The 16,538-nt window shown below is 44.6% G+C and overlaps 1 protein-coding gene across 9 annotated transcripts in view; it reads right to left on the bottom strand.

The window, feature by feature from the left end:
• DENND2B (DENN domain containing 2B) overlaps nt 1–16,538 on the bottom strand; it is a 154,008-nt gene that overhangs the window by 53,480 nt on the left and 83,990 nt on the right. Inside the window, exon 1 of one of the 9 annotated variants that reach the window (XM_044258784.1) lies at nt 12,282–12,295. The exons of the other annotated variants lie outside the window; for them this stretch is intronic. The gene's annotated coding sequence lies outside the window, so the exon portion shown is untranslated. Of the gene's footprint in view, nt 1–12,281; nt 12,296–16,538 lie in introns of those variants that run through there. 9 annotated transcript variants of the gene reach the window in all.

Consider the following 16,538-nt stretch of genomic DNA (forward strand, 5'->3'; position numbering starts at 1 on the left):
TCTAACAGAGTAACATTTGAGCCAATACCATAAAATTATGAGCTGTATTTTTTCTAAAATTCATTAAAATTAAACTAACATACATTATGGCATTTAAGTACTGACAAAGTGAAAAAGGTCCATTCATGTACCATACAGAGTTAGCAAATATATCATTATTCTTTGGGGAACATTATTTTATGTTAAAATAATAAAAGGTTAAAACTTAAGAATATATCTAGATTGGAAATGCATAAGTAGAATTATCTCTTATTTGCAGATGATAAACTCATGTACACAAAAAATCCAAAGGAATCCATTAAAAACTCTTAAACTAATATATAAGGTAAGGCAAGTTTGCAGGATACAGAGTAATATTTTAAAAATCAATTTTCCTTCCAACCACTGGCAATGAAAAATCTGAAAATGAAATCAAGAAAAACAATTCCACTAATAAGAGCAGAAAAAACCTTAATATTTCTAAGAATACTTACAAAAATACTTGGGAATAAATTTAGCAAAAGAAATGTAAGCCTTGTATAGTGCAAACTATAAAACATCATTGAAAGAAATTAAAGAAGACAAAAATAAATAGACATCCCATGTTCATGGATCAGAAAATTCAAAATCGTTCGTTAAGATGGCAATATTCCCCAAATTGATTTATAAATTAACAGAACATCCATCAACTGCAGAAACTGACAAATTGGTCCTAAAATTTTATGGCAATCCAAGGGATCCAGAACAGCCAAAACAATCTTGAAAAAAAAGAATAAAGTTAGTAAACTCAGACTAATTCCAAAACATACTACAAAGCCACATTAATCAAGACAGTGTATACAGACATAAGAATAGAAACAGAGATCAAGGGAATAAAACTGAGAGTCCAGAAATAAACCCAAATGTTCGTGGTCAATTGGTTTTCAACAAGAATGCCAAGACTATTCAATAGGGAAAGAAGTCTTTTCAACCAATGATGCTAGGACAACTGGATATTCATATGCAAAAAATAAAGTAGGACGCTTACCTTATACCATACAAAAAAATAAATAAGTAAAAATGGATCTCCGACCTAAATGTAAGAGTAAAAAATTACAAAGCCAAAGCTTAGAAGAAAACAGGGGTAAATCTTTGTATCATGAGATTAGGCAATGGTTTCTTAGATCTGATAACAAAAGGACCAGCACCAAAAAAAGACATAAACTGCATTATATCAAAATTTAAAATGTTTGTACTATAAAAATTCCACCAAGAAATTGAAAAGACACCCATAAATGGGGGGGGGGGAATTATTTGCAAATCATATATCTGTTAAGGAGCTTGTATCCAAAATGTATAAAGAATTCTTTCAATTCAATAACAAAGACAAATAACCCAATTAAAAACTGGACAAAGGATTTGAATAGGCATTTCTCCAAAGATATAAAATCAGCCAGTCAGCTGACGAAACAATCACCAGTCATCAGGGAAACAGAAATCCAAACTACAATGAAGTAATACAACCTCACACCCACCAGGATGGCTACAATGAAACAGACAGATAAAAACAAATTCTTGTAAGGCTGTGCAGATACTGGAACCTTCATTTATTGCTGCTGAGAATGTACAATGGTACAGCCATTTTGGAAAAGAGTTCGGCGTTCAGAAAAGTTGTACAGAGTAACCGTATGACCTCACATGATCCACTCCTATGCTTATATCCAAGAGAAATAAAAACACTGTGCCCACAAAATGCCTATATACAAATGTTCATAACAGCATTATTCATAATAGCCAAAGAGTAGAAACAATCTAAATGTCCATCAATGGATGAAAGCATAAAGGTATATCCATACAATGGAACATTATTCAGACATAAAAAGGAATGAGTAGTGATACACTATATAATATGCAAGAACCCTGGTGCCGTTTTTACAGAATGTCCAGAACAGACAAATCTATAGAGACAAAAAGTAAATTAGTGGTTTCCTAGGTTGGGTTGAAAGTGGCAGAATAGGGAATGGCTACAATGAGTATGGTGATGGTTGCACAGCTCTGTGAATAAACTAAAAACAACTGAAATGTGTGAATTTTATAATATGTGAGTTACATCTCAATATAGCCATTAAAACCTAAGGGCAAAAAAAAATTTTTAAGTGCGCTGGAGAGTGGATGTGAGAAAGAACACAATTGATACACCAAGCATTCCCAAAAATGAAGTGCATTGGGATGGGAAAGTTAAACAGATTTATTTACAGCCACTAAAAGACCTTATTCCTAGAGGCCATCATACTTATTACCTTGGTGCAAATAAGTGACTGGTCTCAGTGACAAGAAAACCAAACCTAAGCCTCACTTCTGTCCTTCACAAAGTAGAGAAAAGCTTTCTCTAGTTGTTGGGGAGGGGGAATCTTTATAAACCTAAGTATACAGCATGTTAGTGATGATGACGATGATGATGACAATGATGATGATGACACTGAGGATAAGCAGAAGTCAAGCCTGCCACCAGAGCCTCTGTGCACACCGGCTCTCATAAGATCTTTATCTGCCCCAACCCAGTGCCAAGTGAAGTGCTTGGCATATGGCTATGTGTGCAACAGAAGAAGGAGAAGAGAGGCAGCCTCTGGAAGCTTTCCCAGGCCGGCTCTCAGGGTCCTCAGGGAGCACAGTGCCCATGGTAACAATGGTCACAATAACCATCATAACCCATCAAAACAACACTAGACATGTTCTAGCAGCTCCAGGGCAAGTCCTCAGGGAAAGGGCAGAAGATCTGTGGAAAGACCAGAAACTGAAAGATATTAAAATAACATGATAAAAAATATATTCTTTCTTTCCCCGAATTTCCGATCTAAGGAGGGTGGGCCCACTGCTCAGAAATGCTTTCATGTAGTTGAATATGAGAACACAGAGCCAACTTAGTAAGAAGGAAAAATACAGATGACTCTGACATTTGTTTGGGCCAAGAAGAAAAAGCCTGGGAAGAGGTAACCAAGAGAGGAGTGGATCAAAATTTCTACGAGGCCCATGGCAAGGATTCTTGATCACACTTCTGCAAGAGCACAGCTGCTATTCTCAAAAAAGTAGCCTTGGAGATCAGGCACGTTGGGCAGGCACCGCCAAAAACCCCAGATAGGCCCATTCTGTCAGAAGAAGAGAGATACCAACTTGCCATCCTTCCTCCCACCTGCTCTCTCTAGGCCAGGTCTGTGAGATCAGGGAATAATCTAGGGGCTTGAGAAACTAAGGACCAGGCTAACCCTTTACACCTGAAGCTCAGACTTGCACACTGCACATGGATGGCTTCCTGGAGGATACTGCTTCTTCCAGGGCCCTAAGAGCAACTCCAGGCTCTCAGCTAGGCTTTTTTTTTTTTTTTTTTAAGATTTTATTTATTCACTTGACAGAGAGAGAGAGAGAGAGAGATCACAAGCAGGCAGAGAGAGGGGGAAGCAGGCTCACCGCCGAGCAGAGAGCTCAATGCGGGGCTCGATCCCAGGACCCTGAGACCATGACCCAAGGCAAAGGCTTAACCCACTGAGCCACCCAGGCGCCCCTCAGCTAGGCTTTCAGTCTGACATCTCAGTTAGCCTGGCTGCACGGAGAGAAGATACTCCCAGTAGAGGAAATACCCATTGGGAATGGAGCAGAGAAGGGGGCTGAGAGGCTGTTTCGTTAGTTCTCAGGCCCTTCGATGCAAAGTCCAAGCAGAAACTGCATGTTTAGAAAATGAAATTGTTCAGTTAGCATCTACCACCAGTCATAAGTAGCTCAAAAACCCAACTCTGACAAATTATAGACAACCATCTGAAGAGTCAGGACTATCCAGAAAAAGGACTATAATAAGGTACTTCTAAAATTGTTCTACAAACTCTGCATTGAGACGAGACAAAGAAACCACCAACCCAGGTACTTGAGGTGCAGCGGGAAGAACCCCTGACTTGGGGTCAGATAACTAATTCCAACCCTGCCTCTACCAACTGGTAGTTAAATGACATTGCACAGGTGAGTTTCAAAGACTCAACTTTCTCACCCTAAGAGCAATAATAATAATATGACCTACCTCATGTGATTGCCTGGCACAGAAGCTTAATAAATGGTTTTTCTTCCAGGTCATGCTGCTCGAGGTATTTGGAAAACAACCAGTCCATTCCCGGCCTTAAGTCATCTTTAAACTCCCTGTTACTACTGTCATTCAATCCATTTGCTTATGCAAGCACTGTGCAAAGGCACTAGGATGTAAAAACATTCAGACACAGTCTCTGCCCTCGGAGGATATAACTATAAAGGGAGAAGAGTCAGGTAAAAACTGGACCCCGGGAATGCCTCATAGGGAGGTGACATTTGTAGTAGGCCTTAACCTATTTGTTACCTATGTTAGAGGACCTCGGGAAAGGCAAAGGTACATTTATTAAGACATGTTCCTAAATTCTTTCTGTAACAGCTGAAGTTATAAGCACTTCACATGTATTAAATCACTTCATCCTAGGAACAACCCTAAGAAGTAGATACTATTATTATTTACATGTCACCAAGGAAATCAAGGTACAGAGCACTTAAACAGCTTGCCTTGAGTCACTAGGCTAGAAAGTGGCCCAGAGGAATTTGAGCCAGGTAGCCTGCACCAGTGTCCCAGCTTGGAGCCAGGACTCTGTATTACCTCTAATCATCTTCTAATTCAGCTCTCACTACTCTCCAGGACAAGTTTTCTAATCAGGAAATTTAGGTTCAGAGAGATTGAATGGCCCAAGATCACTCACCTAGTGAACGAACAGGGCAGGAATGTGGGCACAGCTCTGTCTGACTCCACTATCTACTTACCCTCCTTCACATCAAAGGGGCACTTAATAAAAATAGAGTCCCAGGCCCCACCTCTACCTCCTGAATGGAAATCTATAGGAATAGGGCCTAGGAATTTGCATTTTAAGCTGGTTTATATACCTGTAAGGGTGAAAGCTGGTGTTCTACTGCTTTCTGAGGACTTGGAAAGGTACAAAGGTCACTACTGACCATCTTCCTAAGGTTTCCCAGCTGCAAGCAAATAAAAGATGGATATTCATTTAGTCCCTTATCCTCCTCCCACCCCTCAGCTTCTTCCACCCTGCACAGGAACCACCGACCTTCAACGATAGAGAGCAGGTCCAACATGAGGTCCGGTGAAAGCATTATCAATGTCTCCTCTAAACAGTTCCTCAATTTTCTGGTGCTCAATGCTCCTGTATCTCAGAGCAACTCTTCCTGCCACCCACCTCTGGTAGCTAACATCTGCCTTCTGCACTTTCTCCTCCTAGGAGAAAGAGTTTATACCTGAAGACATTGCTGATTTTTTATAAGAGCAAAAAATAGGTCTCACCTGGCCTTCCCTTTATTTTTAAGAAATTTGAATTAGTTACCAAACATTTTAAAAAGTGGGTAGATACAAATAAAATACAAATAAAAAGTCAGACTGGCCTTTCTCTTGAAAAATTAGAAAATCTGATGTCACTGTCTGCATTTCTAATCAGGAATCAGCAAGTGGCCACAGCTGACTAGACTGAGTAAAAGGGGCCCATTTAGATGCAGCAAGCTCTCTCCAACTTATGGCTGCCCCTCCCCACCCGGTGCCTGCCACTGGCCCGCTGACTCTCCATCAGCGGGTGAGTGCTGTAGCCCTAGACTAAGTCCCGCAGGTGAGGGTTAAGAGGTACTGTACCAGGAACATGCTTCCAGTGGAGCAGCTACACAAAGTCTCTGGACAGCTGGGCCTACATAGTGCAGGGAAGAGGAGGCTATTTCAGTGCAGGGCACACCACCTCTGAGCCATTTGAACCCCCCCTTCCCATCTATTCTCCTCACTGCCACTGGAGGAAAGACCTCTGGAAGGCTCCTAGCTTTAGCCTGGGCCAGCCTTCATCTTGCAACTCTCTCTCTCCCACTCCTTCTCCCTATAATCCAATCCCATGACCATAAATGCTTTCCCGAAGGTCCAGAAAGAGATCCATCAGGGCAGGCTCTGAAGGGCACCCCTTCCGAGGGATGCCCAACCTCTAAGAATAAACCTTCCTATCCTAGACAGAAAAAAAAAAAAGTTACCCCTGGTTTAGGTGATATTTCTAAAGGTCTGTGTGATACTTTCCCATGGGCCTAACTGTGGACGTGACAAGACATCTTGCCCCTGAAGGAGGAGACATTTGAACCAGCATTTGGTGATGAGAAACAGATAGCAGCACTTGGATGAAAGAGTCCCATTCTGCTGGAGTTAAAGTTGCCCTGTAGAGGAAACACAGACCCTGCCAAGCACTCCACTTTACTGGTCCAGGTAAGAAGTCAAGATATCCGACAAAGGAAACCTCTAAACCATATCAGAGAATTTCTGCTAACTGCATTTCACTAATTTCTTAAGCAATCTCCCCTGTGGAAGTGGCAGCCTGGAGGGAAGGAAGAGGTGGAAAAGGGAACAGAGCTCTATGCGTGCACTGAGACCCTAGAGACTGCACAGCTCCACACAGTTGTGGTCTCACCATGGTGAGGTCAGCACACGCCCGCCCCCTGCCCAGGGAACACCTGCTCCAACCCTCCTTCCCCTCTTACTCACTCCCTCCTGCAACCTTTCATCATTGCAGGTCCTTGGCCAAGAAAAGGAATAGACAGACCAGCATCTCCCCCAGAGGAGGGCTTAGGTCTTTAATTTCCCCCTTCAAAAGTCCCAGCAAGCAACACTGGCACTACCAGCTTCCAGCTGTAACAGCTGAAGTTATAAGCACTTCACATGTATTAAATCACTTCATCCTAGGAACAACCCTAAGAAGTAGATACTATTATTATTTACATGTCACCAAGGAAATCAAGGTACAGAACACTAGTTCCAGGGTCATCACTAGAATGAGTTCCTTTTAACCACCCAAAGTGGTTTAACCACTCAAACCAGAGTTCTCAAACGTGTGAGTGTTTGAGTCTTCCCTTCTCTCTAGCAGATGTTCTGGCCTTGGGCTAAGGTGGCAAGGGCTGTGTCTCCCTTTCCTGGCTCTGCCTGGACTAACAGCTCATGGGCTCAGCCTCTGCTGTTTGGGATACCTAGGATGTTCAGCCACACCGCTCTCCTGCCATGCTGGCCCCCTCTGTCCCCACTTGGCTGAAAAAGCTAGAGGGCAGCTTTAGCTAGCTCTTCCCTAGGTCCTCAACTTAATGTTAACTGACTTTTTAACTGATGACAAAAGAGGATCCCTAAAGAGTTGAAAGCAACAGTGATAAGGGGTCCTAGAAATTCCATACTGGCCGTATCCTTTAAAGTGCAATCCTTCTCTTCCCAAAGTCACAGCTGCTATAATACTGTGAAAAGGGAATTTTCCAACTGTGGCTGCCACACAGTCAGTCAATGGCAGGCCTTTTCCTCCTTCCATCCCTCAGCTGATGTTGTCCACCTTGGGGCTTTCAGTCAATCCTCTCACAACGGTCACTATTACCTTCTGGAACAGTGCTGCAGTAACAGGTTCTCATCCAACATACCCACAAGAAGAGGCTGTTCCTGGGAAACCTGCTTTCAACTCATTCAAATGGGTTTCTCCTCCTTCATCCCCCTTCTCCTCCCCTCCATTCCCAATTCATTTCTCACTGCTTATCTGCGCACAACCTATCTTTGGCTCTGCTGTGCCTAAAAGCAAGGGTTTCCAAGGGAAAGGGGACAAAGTGGGCTCGGAGGCTGGCTGGGTGGGCAATGGAAGCTTTAGAACGGGAGCCAAGAATGATTTTCTCCACTCTATCCCATGCTTCCCTCCAAAATGCCAGACCCTGTTTCTCTGTTACTATTTCTACATACCTTATCCCTTGGAGCTTCCCCATTCCAGCCCCAGGTTCTGGGTTTCTAGGTCCAAAAAGCCCTTCAAGCAAAAATGTCAAAGGGATTATGAGCCTGGTCAAGTGGAAAGGAACTGAGATCTGGTTTGTTTTTACAGATCCCTTATGAGGCTGAAATCCTCTCAACCAGCTGCGGGAAAAGATTTTTTTTTTCCTGTTGTTGTTGAATAATAATCAGAAAAAAATTAAGCTCTTTCCATCTCTTCACTGTCCATTTATCACTCCCACATCCTCTTTCCCAACCCTCCTCTTCAAAGAGGCCTATAAGTTTGGGTTTTCAACCTCAACAATTTTGTCCTTTTTCCTGCCAGATGGTCCTTCTCCACTTCAGTACAGATTGTGTGGAGGCTGGAAGCTGGGTTTAAATGTTTCCTGAAAGCATGAAAAGGGGTGAGGACTTGTGAGGCAATTCCAGGCCAAAGGAAATCTGGTGGCTTCCCAGATAGTTTTAAAAACCCAGACACAGTCTGCACACTCAGCCTCTCAGCAAGCAGCTGAACCCAACTCTGCCAGGACAACGGAGCCTACTCTGTCCAATGACTTGGCAAATGTGGAAAAAGAAAATAGAACAGAGCCTTGCCCCACAAGGAGCCCAGCTCCTGGGGGCTAACCACTGCCCTCTTCCACTTTGGCGAGAGGAGCCTATGGGTCCATCATCATGATGCTGACTCAAAGGCTGCACCCCTACTTCACACCAGCGCCTTCCCTCCAGCCAGCCACAGCAGACTAGTTGCCATTTCCTGCACACCAGGAACGTTCATTGGTTTTGTTCAACCAATTCCTTCTGTCTTGATGTCCTCCTCCCCCATTCTTTCTTAAATATTTGGTTCAAATGTCAACTTTCTGAAGCCTTTCCGGATCCTGAATCTTGACCACCTTCTCACTCCTCCCACGTTCTCCAATCTAGCTGAACTCAACCTGACTGATGGCAAGATGCCTCCCATCCACAGGCCAACTTTCTCAGAAGGCAACTAGGAAATAGTAAGGGCCAAAGGGACTGGGCAAGCCTCAATATTGCCATTCTCCTATCTGTAGCATGGGGAGAAGACCCCACCTCTATAAAGAGAATATGGAGACCAACTAGAAGCCATCTACAAAAAACAGAGGGTACTCAGAACCAAGAGGAACACATCTGAGGTCTCTAGGCAATGGTTTTCCATTTCTCCCAACTCTCAGCCTTCAAATTTTTTCCTTGTCCTTATTCTTCTAGCTGATTTTGCTTCCTGTTTCACTGAGAAAATGGAAACTAACACAATACACCCTCAATAAACTACCACTGGCATTAGTGCAGATATTGTCACTTCTCTGCTGAAAACCTTGAAAGGGCTCCCAATCACTCCAAGTAAAAGCCAAAGTCTTTACAATGACTCACAAGGCCCTGATCAGCTGAGGCCCCATGATTTCTTTGACCTAACTTCAACTACTCTTCCCCTTACTCTTTCCAACCAGTCCCACTGTCCCCTTATTACTTCCTCAAACATATGAGGCACAGTGCTACCTCAGGGCCTTCATACCTGCCATGCCCTGTAACTAGGGCACACCCCTGAGAAAGCCTGCTCCCTCTTCCTCCAGGACTTTGGTCAGATGCCACCTTCTTAGTGAGGACTTCTCTGACCACATTGTAAAAAATTAATATTAACAAGGAGGAGGAGTCAAGATGGCGGAGAAGTAGCAGGCTGAGACTACTTCAGCTAGCAGGAGATCAGCTAGAGAGCTTATCTAAAGATTGCAAACACCTGCAAATCCATTGGCAGATCGAAGAGAAGAAGAATAGCAATTCTAGAAACAGAAAAACAACCACTTTCTGAAAGGTAAAGGGACTGAGGACAAGTTGCTCCTGAGGGAGCCCCAGTGGATGGACAAGGAGGCTCTGAGCTGTGTCTGCCAGAGAGACGCCTGGGGAGTGAGACAGGGTTTAATGAAATAAAAGGTGGCAAACTGAGCCCAAAAAAGGACCTGCCCTCTCCCCAGAGGCTTGCTTCTGGAAATGACTTTGTGGACCAGAGACCCTCCTGGGGGCCATCTTGGGGGTGATGGGCTAAGGATGGAGAACCACATGGACCACCCCAGTCACCCCTAGAGCAGAGATAATCCCTTCCAAATATTCTTGGACCAGCTGGCTCCACAGAAAATTCATGAATTCATGAGACTCTGCCAGCTCCAGCTGATTTCTTCTGACTTGCTAGAATTAGAATCCATGTGTCTTAATTAATACCTTTGGGGAGACCCTTTCACTCCTGGGAAGCTGCCTGCCCAGAGTGGCTGAGGGGACCTCAAAGGAGATAGATTCCTGAGACCTTGGAGGACAGTGCCAGGCTTCTCTGAAGCAGAAGGAAGCTTTAAATCAGGAGAATGAGCCTCCCTCACAGATGGGGGCCCTGAGAGAATGGTCAAGGTCTGGCCCTGTTTTGACCCATAGGTTTCCTGTCGGGTCACGTGGGCCTTGAGTGGCCGGGCACCTGGCTACAATCAGTGCTTTCCACCTCCCCCCATGCCTGAAGAAGTGAGATCACTCTTTATTTCAGGGCAAAGTTAGAGGGCAACTGTCTCGTAGAAGCTGGCTGGCCTCCCCATCCCCCAATCCAACTGCTGTGCTCTGGTTGTCAGGCAACTGTTTACCTTAGAGGTAGAGCGCCCCCCAAGGTTCTGAGCCTTCCGCTGAGACCCAGAGAACACTGGCCTTTGGAAGCAGAGCTGGGGAGCTCTCCACAGCCGTGGATGGCCTCCTGCCTGCCATAGATCCACTTTCCACTTGGTCCTAGATCACCTGTGCAGTCCTCCGCTGGTGATTTCTGAAAGCTGGAGACATGTTTCAAGTCTCCGTGGATTTCCCTGGGAGATCCTGGTATAAACTGTGATACTGGTTTTGCCAGTGAAGAAACAACACATTTTGAGAAGGGTGAAGGTGTCAGGCAAAAGGTGTTTTGCCCACGCTGAAGTCTGTGGGAAAGGCAGTGAGAATATGGAACCGCTGACACAAGCTGATGGTGCCCAAGGTCTGCCCAGGGCGGAGGCCAGTCTTCCCACCTTAAAAACCTCGTGCTTATCAGCAATAAATACAAACCACTATAGGCTGTCTCTTCAGAACACTGTTGACTTTCTGAAAAAGTTACTGAAGGGCCAGCCTCCTAAATCATCTCAAGAGACTAGTGACAGACCCATCTTCAAAGCATCAGAGAAGAATGGAGAAGAGCTTTGGAAGAAAACCCTGGGTGATTTGAATGGAAACCCTCCTGATCTACAGAGTCCAGAATGGCTGGCCCAAGAAACTGCGAGATGGAAGCAGAGACTCCAAGAAATGAAGCAGGAGAAAGAAAGGCTAGAACAGTCAAATGCAGGATTCCAACAGGCCCTGAACGAGAAAGTCAGCCAGTTAGTACGGGTGGGTGAAAACCTGCTGAAGACCTTCCCGGGGCCCACTCACCTTGGAGATCATTTGGGTCATGTCAACTGTGAGGTTGAGGAAAAGAGGGAAACAGAAAGTGACGATGGCCCCACCCACGGGTCAGAGGGTGATCTGAAGAGTGTCACTGAGGATGCTGATTCCAATGTGTCCCTTCAAAGTGCTGAAGCGAAAAAGCAGGATCTAGCCAGACAATTGCAGGAAGGAAAGCAAATGAATGAGGAGCTTATGGGACAAATAACAGATCTTCAAGGCAAGGAGGCCTCTTTGCAGTGTGAAAATTCACAGCTTGAAGAGGAGATTCAGCAGCTGAAACAGAAGCTTCAAATTCTGCCTAAATCATATCAAGAACGCATCAGCCTCGTTGAGAGAAAATGGTCTGAGGCAGAAGAGCAGTGCGCAGACATGAAGTGGAATCTTTCCTGCACACGTAGAAACATCAGGGCCATGTCTCAGACTCGAGACTTATACAAGGAGATCGCTGAAGACACCAGGAGAGAATTGGAGGAAAATACCTTGCACTATCAAAAGGGGATCCTCTTCCATGCAAAGAGAGCTCAGGAAAGCTGGATGGCAGCTGTGCTGACCAAGAGAAGCCTCAAGGAGCTAAAGAAAGAAACTGATCACAACAGGCAAATGTTGGCCAAAGCGGAGTCCAACTTCCAGCTTTTCCCAAGTGGCTGCTTTACTCCTGCTCCTCCACCAGCCGCCCACAGAGGCCCAGAAGTGTCAGAGAACCCCTGGATCATCAGCACCCCCAGGAAGGAGAAGAGCCAGGCCTTGAGGGCCCAGGCAGCTGGGCCACACCACCAGGGACCCTTGCGGATTTGACTGAGCTCAGCGCACGCCGGTCCTGAACTCCCACAACCACAGCATAACATCTGCATGTGTTTCTGTCTTTAAAGTTATTTGGACTTATCTGTTTTTAGTTTAGGTATTATTTAGATACATAGTTAGTTAGATAGTTAATTGATATTACAATTGCTTTTATTCAAGTAGATTTAGCATTATAGTTTTCAGATAGTATTTTTCCATTAAAGTGTCATTTCCTGTAAAAAAAAAATAGTATTAATAAAATTCTTACCAAAAAGCCTTCCTCAAGGCACCTGGCTAGCTCAGTCAGTAGAATGTGCAGCTCTTGATCTGGGGTTGTGAGTTTGAGTCCCATGCCAGGTGTGAAGATTACTTAAAAATAAAATTTAAAACAAAACAAAACAAAACAGGGGCAGCTGAGTGGCTCAGTGGGTTAAGCATCAGACTCTTGATTTCAGCTCAGGTCATGACCTCAGGGTCAAGAGACTGAGCCCCACATGGAGCCCTCCATCAGGCTCCACACTCATGCAGGGAGTCTGCTTGAAATTCTTTCTCTCCCTCTCCTACTCCCCATTCCGCTCCAATGATCTCTTGCATGAGTGCTCTCTCTCTCTTTCTCAAATAAATAAATAAATCTTAAAATAAAATGTTTTAAAAAACCAGAAAAACAAAAAAACTTCCTCCATCCTGCTGCCCCTCAGCACTCCTATTCCCCACTTTCTGGTCTATTTTTCTCCACGTCATTTATGGTCTACTTTTCTTTCCCACTCATTATGTTTATGTAAGCTAAGGATGTGTGTGCGTGTGTGTGTGTATGTGTGTTTTAAAGATTTTATTTATTTATTTGACAGACAAAGATCACAAGTAGGCAGAGAGGCAGGCAGAGAGCAAGAGGAGGAAGCAGGTTCCCTGCTGAGCAGAGCGCCTGATGCGGGACTCAATCCCAGGATCCTGAGATCATGACCTGTGGGGTAAGGCAGAGGCTTACCCCACTGAGCCACCCAGGCGCCCAGGATTTTTGTGTTTTGTTCACAGCTGTATCATCAGTGGCTACACAACAGCTCCTCAATATTTTTTGAATGACAAAAGATTTGCCACCAGTTTAGAGTGACCCTCCCTGGGCAGGGTTAACAGCTTTGGGCTCTGTTATCCAGGCCCATCTTCCAACCCCACCAGCCTTCCCAGTTCAGTCTGACCTACCTGCAAAAATCATACCCACTCAGAAAACTCAAAAGGGGACAGTCTTCTGACTGGCCAAAAGATTCAGCCCAGGGGTGGCTTCAGCCCAAAAACTCACCTGAAATTGCTCTCTGCAAAGATTACAATGATTTCCCAATTGTAAAATGCAAGCATCCTTTCTGTGGATCTTAAAGAATTACAGGACCTTCCTTTTCTGATGTCTACTGTTTTGGATACAACTCATCAGCCCTGTCTGAGGCACTGTAATGTAGTTAACTCTCAATCAGGAATATACTCGCTAAGGGATTCACAATCTGCCCACAGGATCTTTATGCTCATCAAAAGAGGAAACAGGTTGAGGAAGGATGGGAAATACTGTCAGAAAAGCAGAGCAAAGGGCAGGTGTGGGCATCCAAGGCTTTCATTCATTTACTTCTTCGAACCCCTTGAGAACATCTTCCCAACCAAGCCCCCATGTTACTGTGCTTTACTCTTGCCCCTGAGCAGCAAGCCATCCTGCCCCAGTTAGACTGAAAAGGATTTGGTACAATGTAACAAGAACTATGAAAGTAGTATGAACAAAGAGCTTTGAGAGCAAGGAGAAAGACACCTAATCAGATGGACAGAATGGATTACAGGGAGGGCTTCCGGAGGAGGCAGGGAGTGACACTGGGCTGAGTCTTGCAGGCCTTGGGAAAGATAAAGGGGGCAGAAGAGCAACACTGAAAGCAGAAGAAAAACCTCAAGCAAAAGCCAAGGAGACAGACGTTGGAGTAGGCTGAGATTTCTTCAACAGGACTCAAAAAATGATAACCTAAGGAAAAACACTGATAAATTCAGCTACATTAAATAAGAACTCTGTTCATTTTATGTTTGTTTAAGATTTTATTTATTTGCTTGATAGAGAGACAGCAAGAGGGAACACAAGCAGAGGGAGTGGGAGAGGGAGAAGCAGTCTTCCTAGCAGAGTAGACAGCCTGATGGGGGGCTCGATCCCAGGACTCCAGGATCATGACCTGAGCCGAAGGCAGATGCTTAAGGACTGAACCATCTGGGCACCCCAAGAACTCTGTTCATTTTTAAAATGCCACTTAGAGAGTAAGAAAGGGACCTACATAGTGGGTACACAGGTTACAGGGCTCAGCAGATCTGGGAACACTAGATATACAAAGTTATCAAGAAGAAACAGAGTCACTCTCATACTACAGATCTTGGCCAGATCTATAGGGCTGAATTTCCCTTTGGAGAACAGCCCTTTCTCAATTTTGGAAGGTAGTAAAAGAAAGTACACACATACTGTCAGGCTCTGCTGGTTCCATGCATGCATTTATCTCTCTTTTTTTTTTTTTTTTTTTTGAAGATTTTATTTATTTATTTAACAGAGAGAGAGAGACAGAGCACAAGTTGGGGGAGGGTTAAGGGGAGAGGGAGAAGCAGACTCCCTGCTGAGTAGGAAGCCTGACCCTTGGCTCAATCCTAGGACCCTGAGATCAAGACCTGACCCCAAGTCAGACACTTAACTGACTGAGCCACCCAGGCGCCCCATGCATTTGTCTCATTTAACCTAACTGTCAGTATCTCTATTTTATGGATGAAGACTGAGGCTCAGGTTAAGAAATTTGCCCAGGGTTTCACAGAAAGTGGCAGACACCGGAGTCGAGAGAGTTTGGCACTGAGTTCTATAATTGATACCAGAGCATGTCTGTCCCTTGGTATTTGCCATCTCTTGTGGCAGGAAGCCATCCTCCATCCCAAATATACCCTTGCAGCCCAGCTTATCTGGATAGAGTTAGAAAAGGATATTAGCAGAGGTCCCACATATGGCCCCCCTCAAACTCTTGGTGTTAAAACCTCATTTTTCTTTAAGCCATTTAGTTCAGAGGGCCTGGAATCAACACAAAATAAATATCAGAAATGCTCCTCTAGTGCTGCTCTTTAGACCTTTTCTCTTCATCATTCTTCCCCACCTAGAGATGGAGAGATGGAAGCTCTCACAAACACAGACCCTGGTCAAAGAAAGGCCTTCATCAAAAAATGCAGTCACACTGGAGCAGAGATGGCAGGTATGGGGACTTGGTCCACCCATCTGTCCAATTTCTTTCAGAGTCATGATGGGGACAGAATTTGCCTCTTTTTCCTCCTTTAAACAAAGCAAGTGCTACTTGTTGATCGCAGGTCTGTGGTTCTCAAACTGTGAACTGTGCTGTGGGACCCTAGAGGACTACAATGAACTCACGGGGGTGCTGCAAAATATTTTATTTCTTTGAAGGGGAACAGAGCAGTATTTAACATTTGCTGGACACCCCACAAGTTCACACTTTTAACATCAGATTGCACTACATTCTTTTCAGTGATGTCATTGCTTTGCGAAACTGGGTTGTCGGCAATCACAGTGACAAAAAGCAAGTACCCTGTGCAAAGCAATATAGAACAGGAAACGAGGATGGCAATACTCACTCTAATTCCAAGATGTCTTTTTTTTTTTTTTTTACTATAGTAAAAATGTTGCATTTCAAGTATACAACATAGTGATTCTACAAGTTCCTACAGTATGCTATGTTCATTGCAAGCATAGCCTCCATCTGTCCCCATACAAAAAAGGGAGATGTTGTATAGGGCCCAGTCCATCCCATTAATTAGTAACTGTGATAATTTAAGAATGAAAATACAAATATTTTCCCTTTCAATTTATGTGTATAACTTTTTTCAAATGACTACTCAGGTGTTAGGATATAAGCTCTTACTACATGGTTTAGACCTAAATGCTTCACAAATGAAGCTTAGGTGTTTCTTTTGGCCTAAGGACACTGTGAAAAACATTACTGAAACGCTAAGGGCCCAGGAACTGAGAAAGTCTGGGAAGCTCGGCAGCAGGTGTTTTTACGTCTCTGCATCAAGGAGCCAAGAAGGAGTTCCCAGAGCAGGCCCAATCTGGTCCCAGAAGGAGGCAGGCAGCAAACACTCAGGTCTATGGAGGGCACAATTGGGCACACAGCGGCTGACAGAACAGCTGCTCCCCACCCCCACCCCATCCCATGCCTGAAGAGAAGTGGTTGCGCACCAGCTCCCTCTCAGCTAAGAGCCAGGGCACATCTTCACCCCAGGCTCCCAGGATCTCCTCTGAATTCCCTCCCTAAAAACCTCTATTCAGCACCGACCTCGTGAACAAAATCCAAAGCCAGCCCAGAAGCCAGCCAGACCGGCAGGGGACTTCCACACATGCTCGGACTTGGGCAATGTCCACAAATCAAACCATTAATCCACAGAGAGAGGGAGCAATGGGAATCTGAGTGAGGGCTTCACTGACAGACAGCCCAACCACAGAAAGGCCAGCTGGGCTTTTTGGGTG

This window comes from Neovison vison, chromosome 7 (assembly GCF_020171115.1).
Source record: "Neovison vison isolate M4711 chromosome 7, ASM_NN_V1, whole genome shotgun sequence".
In the NCBI taxonomy this organism is placed as follows: domain Eukaryota; kingdom Metazoa; phylum Chordata; class Mammalia; order Carnivora; family Mustelidae; genus Neogale; species Neogale vison.